Below are 13,038 nucleotides of genomic sequence, written 5' to 3'. Positions count from 1 at the left end.
CCATCTAGTGTCCTATCTCCGGCCTTTGACTTTATTAGGTCAAGCTTAAATAAATTGAATGTTTTTTATTTAAATTTTTGTTTTTTTTTTTTAAGAATTAAGAAACAATTTTGAATATTAATAAGTAATAACATCAAATGATTCAAAAATGTATGTATTTTTTCCATTTTTTAAACTTTTGTTAATAAAAGGAGGCCGAATACAGAAAATCCTTGAATTTCAAAGCTTTTGTTTGTGTTCTATCTCCGGCCCCCCTTGAAATTAACAAAATTTACATGTTTTTCCTATATTTAAACCCTTTTTTAATTGAAGAATAATATATGTTTAATAAGAATAACAACATTTCAAAGCATTAACTCAGTGTTAAAGCACTAATTACGATAGTAGGTTTCAGCAGTAAAATTATAAAAAAAACCTTGCTTGATTGGATCACGGCACAAAAAGTTATTTTTTCGAAGAAGACTGACTAACAAACAAGAATAATAAGATTATTGTAACTTTAAGGAAAGACATTTAAAAGAACAGCATAAGATCAAAAATTTGGAATAAATCCTACGAAATCACTTGTTATAACGATTTTTCTGAAAGGTGGCCGGCTACTGGAGACGGCCGCAATTAGGCAACTCTACCCTATCGAGTTTCCAATAATTTTGTATGCTTTTCCAGAAAACCCACACAATTCTTTTTTTTTCGAAAAGCTTCTCAATGGGCACGTTAAAACATCTATCGGATAGGCTATCTGGGATACCCGTATCTGGAATATCTTTTTGAACAAAGACGTATCCAGATAGCTTGCCCAAGCAGCTACTAAAAAAATATGTAAATATTGAGATGAGGAAACTTTTTCTTTTGAGCAAATTACATTTTTTTTATTGTTGAATAGTACTTGCACAATCGCTTTGACTTTATTTCTTGCAATTTTTCTTTATTTTGAAGCTGAATAATCCCCCGAAAAGTAATCAAAATAAAAAAAAGCCAAATGTATATCAGCTGATCACTCGGATACCTGAGGTATACCATAAATTCTGGGATACCTTCAGATTATTTTTTGACAGAAAATGGTTCGTTTCCTTGCTAATTTTTAACATTGTTTACAACAACAAAAAGCTATCCGATAGCTTTATGTTAGCTCTTTGAACGTGCCCAATGTACCTACTTACTTAAAAAATGTTTGATCTCATATTTTGGTTTTTTGGCTCCAATATTCAATTGTACGGCCAATTCTTGACGAAAAGTTGTGAAATTTGGTACAAGTATGAAGAATACTAAAAATTTGTTTTTTTACTCTTACTCGAAATGGCTGTTTTGGTATAAAATTGTTACCATCAATATTACAAAAAAAAATAAGAAAAATTAAGTAAAAAACAATTGCAATGATGCTTATCAAAAAGGAAAATTTAATTCTTCGTTGAACCAAAATATATACTTTTCTAATAGATTTAAATATTCATATAATTCGGATCCAAAGTAAAAAAAAAAATAAGTCGTCCCTTTTCGAAGATGAAAACTCATTTCGAGTTCTATATTTCAAAAACGTTAGGTCAAATTTTTATTTACTTCCGATTTGAATTAAGAACATTAAAATTCGATTTTGGTTCTAAACAAACAAGCATTTTCGTATAAGAGTACATTTATGTGAAGGACTTGCATTGAATAACATAAAAATCTTGAAAAGTTGCTAAGCATTTATCTTTTTTTTCCACCACCAACAATTGGGTATTAAAAAATATATACATATATATATCTATCTGAAACAAGTTACTGAGAAAAAAAGCCAACTTATTGAATGAAAATTTTTGATGCTTTCTATTCATTCAAACCATTTTAACAACCTTCAAATCCACTTTTTTATTTTTATTCTTTATTCTCAAAAATAATTTTTTGTGTTAAGCTTTCTTTGTCAATTTCATTCCATAGCAAGTATTTTGTTTTAAATCAATTTACTTTACTATACAATACATCGGATTTCGGTAAAAAAAAAAACAAACATTCAAATTTCTAACGAACTGAAATGAAAAACATTTTTCAAATTGAATTTTGAATCCAACCGTCAGCAACCGGATATAGGAAACATCATATTTTTAGTACTTTGTACAGCATCACCTTTTGACTAATTCGAAATCAAAAATTATTTCCCTAGAACCAAACCATTTTCAAATCTAGCACATTACACAACCCAATGCATTGCTATTCTCCACCACTGACGTCAACTCTCCGAAACAGACAAACTTCAAAACTACAGCTGTCATTTTTCTGCAAATAACTGTCAATTTTGATTAATCAACAAGTTCACACATCGCGGTCGCTTGCTCTCTTCTGGAAGATTTGTTTTGTTTTTTCATTAAAAAGTTTGTGTAAATCTATAATTTTATGTGTTTTTTCTATAATTAATAGAAATTTTAATAATTTTATTGCAAAATATTTTATTTATTTTTGTGTTTGTAACCATTTGTGTGATGAATTCAAGTGTGCCTATCGTATAAAAAGGCATTATATATTTTTTGTACGTACAAACAACAATTGCAATTTCAGGTGAGTGAAATGTGTTTTTTTTAGGTGATTTTGTTATGAAAAATTGCATTTTTACAGTTTGAAATATATAAAGTTGGAACCTAAAATAAATATAATAATTGTTTTATTAATGTTTTCCATACAAAATAGGACAAATTGACCACAAAATTCGTTTAATTTACGTCCTAATTTGTCCATGTTTTGATAGTTTATAAAGAATTGATTTTTGCAAAAAACATGCTGGCAATAAATTAAACTTCTAGAATAATAAATTCTTGATTCTTGTTCTTGGTCACCTCATAACAAAAGGTAAAGTCTAAACAAAAGAACAAAAAATATCAACTTTAGTTAATTCTGAGTTATTAAATGTCAATCAAATAAGAAAAGAACAATTAATTCTGCAAAAAATTACACTGGATGAAGTTGTGGTTAGGCTGGCGGCTTTTGCTAATTGTTTGCCAGCGATTGTGTACATAGAACATAGATAATCTATTTTAGTTACATTATATAGATATGTAAGTTGCTAGAAGATAGGTTTATTGAGGGCTAATGCATGTTCGATCAAAGTATCATAATTTGAAGATGTTTGTTGTGATTCTGCGAGTTCCAAACTTAACAAAACTGGGCATTTACATTTAGACTCCTAAAAACGCACAGAATCAGTTGGGAATTACTCTGTTGGGTTGGGACAGTATAATACTGATTAGAAGTTCGCTTTTCAACTTCAAGGCAGAGTTGGTATTCTAGCCTTGATTGTATTGCCTGTTTTGCTCAAAATTAACGCACACTTTTTTCTTCTTTAGTACCTATCTTATTTAAAATGGCTTTGAAATTCGTTGGTGTATTTTTTTGTGTTTGCTTCTTGTTTAGCAAGTCGAAATAAAATGCACGACTGGGTCGCACGAACTTGCTCTTAGAGTTAAAGTTGCTTAAATTTGTAAGACTTTTTATATAGAAAGGAGATGGCACATTTTTGGGCCCAGTGTGTTCACTAACGAAATGGGTATCAAATGAAAGGTGACGGTAAGCACATTACGTGGGTAAAATATTTTCAAATTCGTTAGTGGGGTTTTGGAGATATTTGAGTTTGAAGTTTCGGATTTCAAAATCAAGATTTCAGCTATTTTTTCGAACAATTAATCGTAGAATGCGTAGAAAGGACTTTTTAGATTGGAAATTAGTTAATCTTTCTTTTTCCAGTACATCATTTTTCTCTAGGAGTTATACTTTCAGAGTAACAGAACCGCAAAGTATCTCATTCTCAGTAATTCCGTACTTAACTCTAAGGGTTGTTTAAAATATTTAAAATATCAAAAAACACACAATTTTCGGTAGTGTAACTCTGAAATTATAACTCCTAGAGAAAAATGATGTACTAGAAAAAGAAAGATTAACTAATTTCTAATCTAAAAAGTTCTTTCTAGTTTTCTGTCCGACCAGTCGTTCTCGAGATATTGAGACAAATGCGTTTTTCAAAATGGCGGTCGCCCCACAAGACCCAACAATACGCAATCTGAGATTTGTACTTGGGATAAACCCCTCTTCAATACTGCATTCAAACTTAGCTGACGTCATAGCTTTTTCCAGATTTTTCCCCATTGACTGAACTATAGTTTCTATTCTTATTATTTAATAGGCATATTTCAGCGCGTTTTTGTGTATTTTGCTTATTATAAGGTTTTTGTATGTTTTATAGAACTATTTTATATATAGAATTAAAGGTAACACATTAAGCTATCGAAAAATTACAAAAAAAAGTGCATGTCACCACTGAATATTTTGATATTTCGATGTGCCAAATGCCTCGCTTAAAAAAATCACCTTTTGAGAAGTAAATACCTAATATGTATTATTTTTTTTTAACAAAGAAAAAAACTTTTGATACAGATTTATAGACAAGAGAAATACCTTTTATTTGATACCAATATTATTTCTGTACACCCATTATTACGCATTCTACGATTAATTGTTCGAAAAATTAGCTGAAATCTTGATTGTGAAATCCGAAACTTCAAACTCAAATATCTCCAAAACCCCACTAACGAATTTGAAAATATTTTACCCACGTAATGTGCTTACCGTCACCTTTCATTTGATACCAATTTCGTTAGTGAACACACTGGGCCCAAGCTCCATAGAAAAATGTGCCATCTCCTTTGAAAAAAAAAAAAAATAAAATTCGTTTTTTAAAAAAATAAAATAAAATCTGAAATTAAATTGCCCTCCAATAGAAGTACATATGCAGTTTTGATTGATATATTAAGATGCATTTTTAGAAAAAAAATTTTCAAAATCGTTAGAGCCGTTTTTTAAAAAACTAATTTCTTATAAATAATTTTTTGGAAAAAAAGTTTTTAAATAAAATTGGTATGCCATTTTGTAGAAATCACTAATCAACATCTAAAAACAAAATTTCAAAAAAATTCAATGTCCCGTTTTCGAAAATTTGATTTTTCAAAAAAAAATTTTCAAATTTTTTTTAAAAATCCAAAAATTTATTTTTTTCAAAATTTTATTTTTGGCTTATAATTAAATTATATAAATGCTTCTTCACAAAAAGTTTCGTTGAAATCGAATAAGCAGTTTCAGAGATAATCGGATTTGAAAAAAAAAAAACGGTTCTATGGCAGGTACCGTTAATAATGATTTTCAAAAAAAATGTTTTCATTGGAAGATAAACCTTAGCTTAAAACTAACATTTGAATTTTTTAAACAAAATCGTTAGAGCCGTTTTCGAGATATTTCAATTTTACTAAAATCGGTATATGACAAGTACCGTTATTTTTGGTCCAAAAAAATTAATTCCAAAAACCCCTCTGGAGAGTCGCCAAATAACCCTACATACCAAGTTTGACATTAATCGGTCCATCCGTTTAGGCTGTAGCTCCTTATACAGACAGACTGACAGACAGACAGACGGACTTCCGGGACCCACTTTTTTGGCATTGTCTACCATCGTAATGTCATGGAAAAATGATATCTCAACTTTTTTTTTTTGTACGAATGCATAACTTAATATATAGTACCTACACTGCCGGTCACTTGAATACGTCCACATTTTATTCCATCTTATTTTTAGCCTAGCTTGGTATTTATTGCAATGGTACATCTTTTTTACATTCGTAATAAAATAAATCTGATTGTGTATAACCTCTAAGGACGAAAACGGGTCGGAAAAAATCATTAGGTGCGGAAAAAATGGCGAAAATAAAAGAAGTCTTTGAATTAGGCCGAAATCAACGATGCATTGGGACAAAAATTAACACAAGTTAAAATTTAGTATGCAGTTATTTGCGCAATATCCAAGGGTATAGAAACAACATTTACAATCGAAGTTGCTTAGCCACAACATTGGCCGATAGATGTGAAATGATCTGAACAGCATGACTTCGCGCTAAAAATTAAGCTGAAAACCGGTATGAAATGCAGTTTAACGACGGCAAAACGGGTTGTCAGAAGTGGTAAGCATTTGAGAAGAACAAATCTTCGCAAAAATTACCACTTTACAAACCACGAAAATAAACTCGCAAATTCGGATTCAGCACATCAAAAACTACTAGAAAAGAATATTTTGGTTGTTGTGGCAAAAATCTTGTTGACCAGTGTAATTTTATTCAATACTTGGTGAGTCGTCTGTTCATTCCACTTATTAACTTTTGAAGGTTTTGTTGTAACACTTCTTTTACTGCAGTTTTCAGTTGATCAAGACTACTTGGAGGTGGGTTTCGGTCGCGAATGCATATTTTCAATATTTCCTAGACATGTTCTATTGAGTTCAAATCCGGATTTCTGTGTGGTCAATCCAAAGTCGGCATATTGAAATCTTGATTATGTTCTCAAACCCCTCTATCATGCATTATCGTGCATCAGACTAAACTGTGGACCAAATCTAAGGGTGACTGGAACCGGATGCTGTCCGAGGACATCAATCAAGTAACTTTGGGTCTAGGATAGCTCACTAACTCCGTAGGTGTTGTTAACAGTAACGTAGCTACCGCTGTACCACCTGTATCCATGTAACAGGGCCTCCGAAATATAGGGGCCCCCAAAAAATTGAGTATTATACATTTTCTGATAATGATAACCATTTTTTGTACATGTGCCTTTGGGATATTTTTTTTTCCTTTGTATCTATATTATCTATTATATCTATTTTGATAAGTTGGCAGAAGTAATTAAGTAAGAATTTAAAATTCGGAATCGTGCTTTGAAGTCAACAAAATTGGTAGAAAATACTCTCCAGTTGTGTCTACGAGGAACTATTTGCTTTAACCCTCTGTCGGCACACGGGTGCGAATTTGGCATTACAAAAATAAAAAGTAGTCACAAAAAAGTGTCTTTTTTAGGGTGAAAATACATTTTTTTGGAACTGCGAATACAATATTCGAATTCTTCGGAAAATTCTATATCAATTTCATATGTGATTCTCTATAAAATAGTGAGACCGAAAAAAGTTCTAGCTTCATTTTTTAATACTTTCCCATGTTTTTTTAGACCATAAGCTCATGAGGCTTGGTTCTTCTTAATCTCCGAATATGGTTTCTTGTATTCAAGACGGACACCATTTCAGAATTGGTATGACATTGCAGTCTCTGATTATGGGATACAGCGTATTTTTTAACAACTTCTGTAACCGTTTCTATTTGTAAGTCACGATGTAGATCGCTATTTCTTATGTACCAGGGTGCATTAACTATTCCACGAAGGACTTTGTTTTGGAATTTTTGGATGATTTCGGTATTTGTTTTCTTTGTACAGCCCCATAATTGGATACCATAGGTCCAAACAGGCTTTAGTACTTGATTATACAGCATTATTTTGTTTTGGGTTGATAAATCAGAGTTGTTACCAAGTAACCAGTACATTTTTCTATATTTCAAGTTTAGTTCTTCTCTTTTCTTTTTGATGTGCTCTTTCCACTTTAGCTTTGCATCCAAAGTCATTCCAAGGTATTTGGCCGTATTGGCGTAAGGTACAGCTTGATTATTAATGAATATTGGAATATTGTTTATCTTTTATTTGTAAAGTTTATATGTGAAGATTTTGTTTCATTGAGTTTGATACGCCATTTTTCGGTCCAATCTCTGACTGTGTCGACGGCATATTGCAGCTTTACTGCTCCCCTAGAGACACATTTGTCGGGTACCAAAATTGCGGTATCATCTGCAAAAGTAGCCATTATGGTGTGATTCCCAACTGGGATTTCCCTTGTGTATAGTAAATACAGGGTAGGACCTAGGACACTTCCTTGTGGTACACCGGCTTCTATTTTCTTCAATTCCGAATATTCTTGATCGTACCTTACTCTAAACAATCGGTCTGAGATGTACGATTTTAATATTTCATAGTACTGTCTGGGAAGATCCCTTTGCAGTTTGTACTCAAGTCCCTCATGCCAAACCTTGTCAAAGGCTTGAGCAACATCTAAGAAAATAGCTGAACAGACTTGTTTTTCTTCTAATGCTTTTTCTATTACATCCGTTATTCTATGAACTTGGAACCGAAAAAAGTTCTAGCTTCATGAAAAAGTATAAACCAAATTTGCAAAAAAGAGGTGTGCCTACAGAGGGTTAAAAATGTGCTTAAATTTATTCCATAAAAGAACTTGCTAAATTATTACGTCCCTTAATTTGGTGGATCCTTTGTGGTGGAATCAAAGAAAAACTAATCTCGGATATTGAAACTAGTTAAATGCTAATTTCTTGTCCAAAAATCAATTTTGTAAATAATATGCGTGGTTTCATATTTCAATTTTAAGTTTAATAAATACACTTCCGGTTTGCTCGGCCAGTGGAAATTTTTTTTAAAATACCTGTTTTTTTTTAATTTTTTCTTTGTTAGTAATTAAAGCTTTTACGGTTCAAACCCCAATTCTCTCTCTCTTTTCTTTTTCAATTATTTAAGGTTTTATAAATATAAGTTAGCTCAAAAGTTACACAACTTTCAAAATACGAAAAAATGCAAAATTCTAAAATTTTGTTTGCAGATTTTGAAGTAACCGAGACCGAGATGAATCGATTACATTTCCGGTTTAAGCATTTTATTAGGGTGTGGGTAACTTCAAATTTCGGCAAAACGGCCCGGAAAACTATACAAAAATCGGAAATAAAAAAATTCAGTGATGCAATTCCATGATAGCTACTAATGTATATCTGGTCTAATATATCTGGTATAATATAATTAATAATATGTTGTAGTAGCATTTAGTACCCAGTGGCGAATGGATTAGTGCGTAGGACGACTGGTAACACCAAGAAACCTTTTGTTTTTTTATTTATACTCTGTTCCAATAAAATCAAAACTCAAAAATTAGTGTATGACCTCTTGCTCAATAAATTCTCTAACCAAAAACAAAAAATTGAATATCTTAAAAAAGTTAATATTTAGTAACTAAAAAAGCAGCATTTGTGAAGGTTTTCGTTTTGACTAATATCTGCTTTAATTGGCAAAAGAACTTGGTCGAATTATCGTCAAACAACATTTTTAGCTGGAAAAACATAAATATTTTTTTTTTACCACATCAAACTATCACATATAATATTAATCAAGTTAAATGTTTCATAAAAAAATTGATCAAACTGTATGCCACAACATGTCTAAATGCGGCCCTGACCATCATTGATCAATAAAAACCAGGAAGTTAAGTTCCTCACGTTTCATCTAAGCTCAGTTTATATCTCACGCACATAGGCTTGGCGTTATGAGTGCTAGTTTTCTTACATTTAACAAAATTATTTCGGTCAATTTCTTTTCCACATCCACACACAAAATCTCTCTTTAATCTAATCCAAGCATATTAGAATCATTGGCTTAAGCACACCTGGAATTTGGAGTTCTCTCTTCGCTACTATACAATCTATGGGCACTGTGCAGGTAAAAAACCTATCTACACAATGGTGTACTCTTTGTATCGAGGAAACTATTATCGTAGATAATAAAAACTCATTACATGAAAATCTATCTTTTTCTCATTCTTACCTGCTTGGAGGAGGCTCAGATGATCTTGGTTGAAAAAGGAAATGATAGGTTGTTGTGTTCGATCGCAACTAAAAAAAAAAAAAAAAACAATACTAAAACAAAACAAATAAGCGATCAATTTTTTGTGCGGTTTATCTCTAACATTCCATAAGTACGACCGCGGTCGGTGCTGAAGTTTATGCTGAGTCCAACAGATGCAAAAGGTATATTGAAGTTCAACTCAATGTTCAATGATGAGATTCGAATCGAGCCCATGGGCTTTTCTGTTTTTCCGTGATTAGTATTGACCAAGGAATCTATTGGAAAAGATATACTCAATTAATGTGCGGGAAGACATAATGGTGATAATGGTAAGTTTTTCGATATCGGATCACCGTTAGATATTTAATTAAATTGCCAAAAGGCATGATTGCAGGTAATATTTACGATCAGATTTGATATTTCCTCGAAGTGTACTAAAAATTTAGTGGTGTAACGCAGTTTTAAGATGATAGTTATTTTACATTTATTATGATTGTGATGTTGATGACTTGCAGTTATTTTGTTTATGCAGAACAATTTTTGAAATACTGCCAAGAAATCAATATTTTTGATAGCAAAAACTTTATGGAGCAAGTGGCTTATACACAGCACACTTGTGAACGCACCGGAGTGTGTATAATATCTAAAAATTTTGATTGATTTGATTTTTGGCTCACGAGTGGGGCCATTTGATAAATCAGGACATCAAATGTTTAGAATTTTAAACTGAATATTGTTGTCTCCCTGACTAACAGAAACCGAAATCATTTCAAAAAGGCAATGGGCCAATGGCTTACTAACTACAAATTTTGGTTTTATCTTTAAAAACATACTAATTTAATGCCGAATGCCTTCCATGTATAATGTAAAAAATACAAAAAGCTGAATTTCAAAACTTGACTGCATTCTATTTTCTTTAAAACATCAATGCATATTTGTAAAAGAATGAATTACATAACTTTTTCTTAAATAAAGTTTGTTTCTAGGTCTAAGCTAGTCTTATTAAGGAGCGAAATCTAGTATTTAATTTTATTCCGTATTAGATAAATCATAAAAATAACAAATGAATTGAGTTCCTTCTTATACTGTACCAAAGAAGGTCACTAGTTAGAAAGAATAGAAAGAATTTGCTATTTAAAAAACAAACTATGGACCTTTATAATGTTTCGTCTTTTGTTATCATTTAAACCGTATAATAGCTGTTGGCTACACCCAATATGTGCCCTATTTGAGTTAATCGTCAGTGTAGAGTAGGGTATACCAATTCCTTGCTGCACTAAGGAGCATTTACCCTCAAACACTGGTAAAAGACCGAATTTAAAATTTTCTGAATAGAGAAGCTATTTTTTCCAAAATATACTTTTTTATATTTAATCATAACGTCGCTGTTTTAGAAAACAGGCATGAATCAAAAATCTAAAAAAAAAAATCTTAAAAAAACAGGATTTTTTAGTTATGCCGGTTTTCTTAAACAGTGACGATGTGCATTTATTAGTTTCCAACCAAAAAATGGTCTTAAATAATTTTGTCCAGTTTTTTAGGTCAAATGCTTCTTAGTTTGCTGGTCAGTATTGACAGCTTTTCTCTGTGCATCTGGTTTGAAGTTACATATTATTTCGGCTATGTCTTGTGATTTCGTATCTTAATTGTATAACTTCCAGGAATTAATCTATGTGAATTATATAAAATGATCCAATTGTGAGCAGAATACATTTTTCTACATTTTAGTTTGTTGCGCTATAAAAAGTGTGACAAAATTAATAGGGTACTCACGTAAACGCGGAAAACCCATAGAAACCGTAGAATTTTCTATCGGTAGAAATGAGCTGTCAAAATTTGTATGGGAAAAATATTCCGCAAATCATAGAATTTTATCTCACAAATTTGAAGCAGAAACCGTAGAAAAAAAAATCTCATAAACTTTGGGTGTGTTCAATCACCTATCGGATAGGCTATCTGGGATCCCCGTATCTGGAATATCTTTTTGAACGCGATTTATGTATTATTATTCAGATAAACACAAATAAAATATGTTAATATTGAAAAGTGAATATTATTTTTTTTGAGCAAATAACATTTTTTCTTTTTGATTGAAAAAGCATTCGATCGACAACCACGAGATCTGATATGGGTGGCCCTCAGACAACGAGGAGTTCCGGAAACCTATGTGCGGATAATTATGGACATGTATGATGGAGCAGTAACTAAAGTAAGATGTGCAGCTGGAGTCACCGAAGAATTCGAAATCACAGTAGGTGTACACCAGGGAAGCGTCTTGAGTCCTCTGCTCTTTATTACCGTTCTTGATTACCTGCTTGAAGGCAAAGTGACGGACCCAAAAGTGCATCAGTTATTCTTTGCTGACGATGGAGCCATCATAAGTGAAGACCCGATATCCCTGCAACGAGCACTTGATGTATGGGTGGATGTTCTAGAAGGTAGTGGGTACCGCATAAGCGCGAAAAAGACAGAATACCTATGCTGCCCATTTTCTGATCCACACAGGCCTATTCCTGACATTTATTTGAATGGTGTAGTGCTTCCCAAGTGTGAAAAGTTTAAATATCTGGGGTCTATGATAAATAACGAAGGTACTTGTGATGACGATATCAATCATCGCGTAAGCGTAGGGTGGATGAAGTGGCGGGAAAATTCTGCCATCTTCTGTGATCGAAAAATGCCCTCTAAGCTGAAAGGAAGACTCTACACCGCAGTTGTGCGTCCAGCACTCACATACGGTTCACAATGTTGGACAATGTACAAAAAGTATGAGAGTAAGTTAACGGCAGCTGAGATGAAGATGCTTTGTATGACAGCAGGAGTAACAAAGCTTGATAGAATTAGAAGTACGAAGATCCGAGGAAGCCTTCATGTTAAAAACACCATCTCCCAAAAAATTGAACACGACCGACTCAGTTGGTATTGCCATGTTCAAAGGAGAGATCCTGAGAACCCCGTCAAAAAAGCAATATCATACAACGTTCCAACACGAAATAGAAAGAAAGGTAGGCCTAAAAACTCCTGGTACAAGCAAAAGCAAAACCACCAGCATTCAGTTGGCCTTAGAAATGGAACAATACAAAACCGGGAGGCTTCCCGCCGATTTCTGAGGTCAACCCGGCGAACCCCACAGGCGGATCACTAGTGTGAAGCAGTTACGTGGGATAGTTATGATCCCCTCGACATCGAGATCATAACAGCGCCGAGAAAAAGGAAGAAGAAGAAGAATTTGACGACTAACAAACAGCTGTTTGTTTCCCTTGTTTACGCAATTATTTTCTGCTGGGGTGTTCATTTAAACCTTTTGCGGAATTTTCTATTTTTCTACAAAGTAGAAAATTATCTCGTTACGTGAATACCCTTAATGAGAAAAGCAACTTAATTTCTAAAATAAATTTTTACATCACTTTTCTTTGAATTAATTGATCATTTTTTTTCTGAAGAAAAAGAAAATTAAATAATTAATTCAATAAAAGCTCATTTACATTTTTTGAATTTGAATTAACATATTATTAGATTTATCAAAAA

At 32.3% G+C, this 13,038-nt stretch overlaps 1 protein-coding gene across 1 annotated transcript in view; it reads left to right on the top strand.

Moving 5' to 3' along the window:
• The first annotated feature begins 2,274 nt into the window (after nucleotides 1-2,274).
• LOC129914743 (protein N-terminal asparagine amidohydrolase) overlaps nucleotides 2,275-13,038 on the top strand; it is a 124,170-nt gene continuing 113,406 nt past the window's right edge. The window contains exon 1 of the mRNA XM_055994105.1: nucleotides 2,275-2,532. The gene's annotated coding sequence lies outside the window, so the exon portion shown is untranslated. The remainder of the gene's footprint in view (nucleotides 2,533-13,038) is intronic.

The sequence above is a fragment of the Episyrphus balteatus genome, chromosome 1 (assembly GCF_945859705.1).
Source record: "Episyrphus balteatus chromosome 1, idEpiBalt1.1, whole genome shotgun sequence".
Classification (NCBI taxonomy): Eukaryota; Metazoa; Arthropoda; class Insecta; order Diptera; family Syrphidae; genus Episyrphus; species Episyrphus balteatus.
The sequence above is the reverse complement of the archived record's forward strand: the minus strand, read 5'-3'. Positions and strand labels throughout refer to the sequence as shown.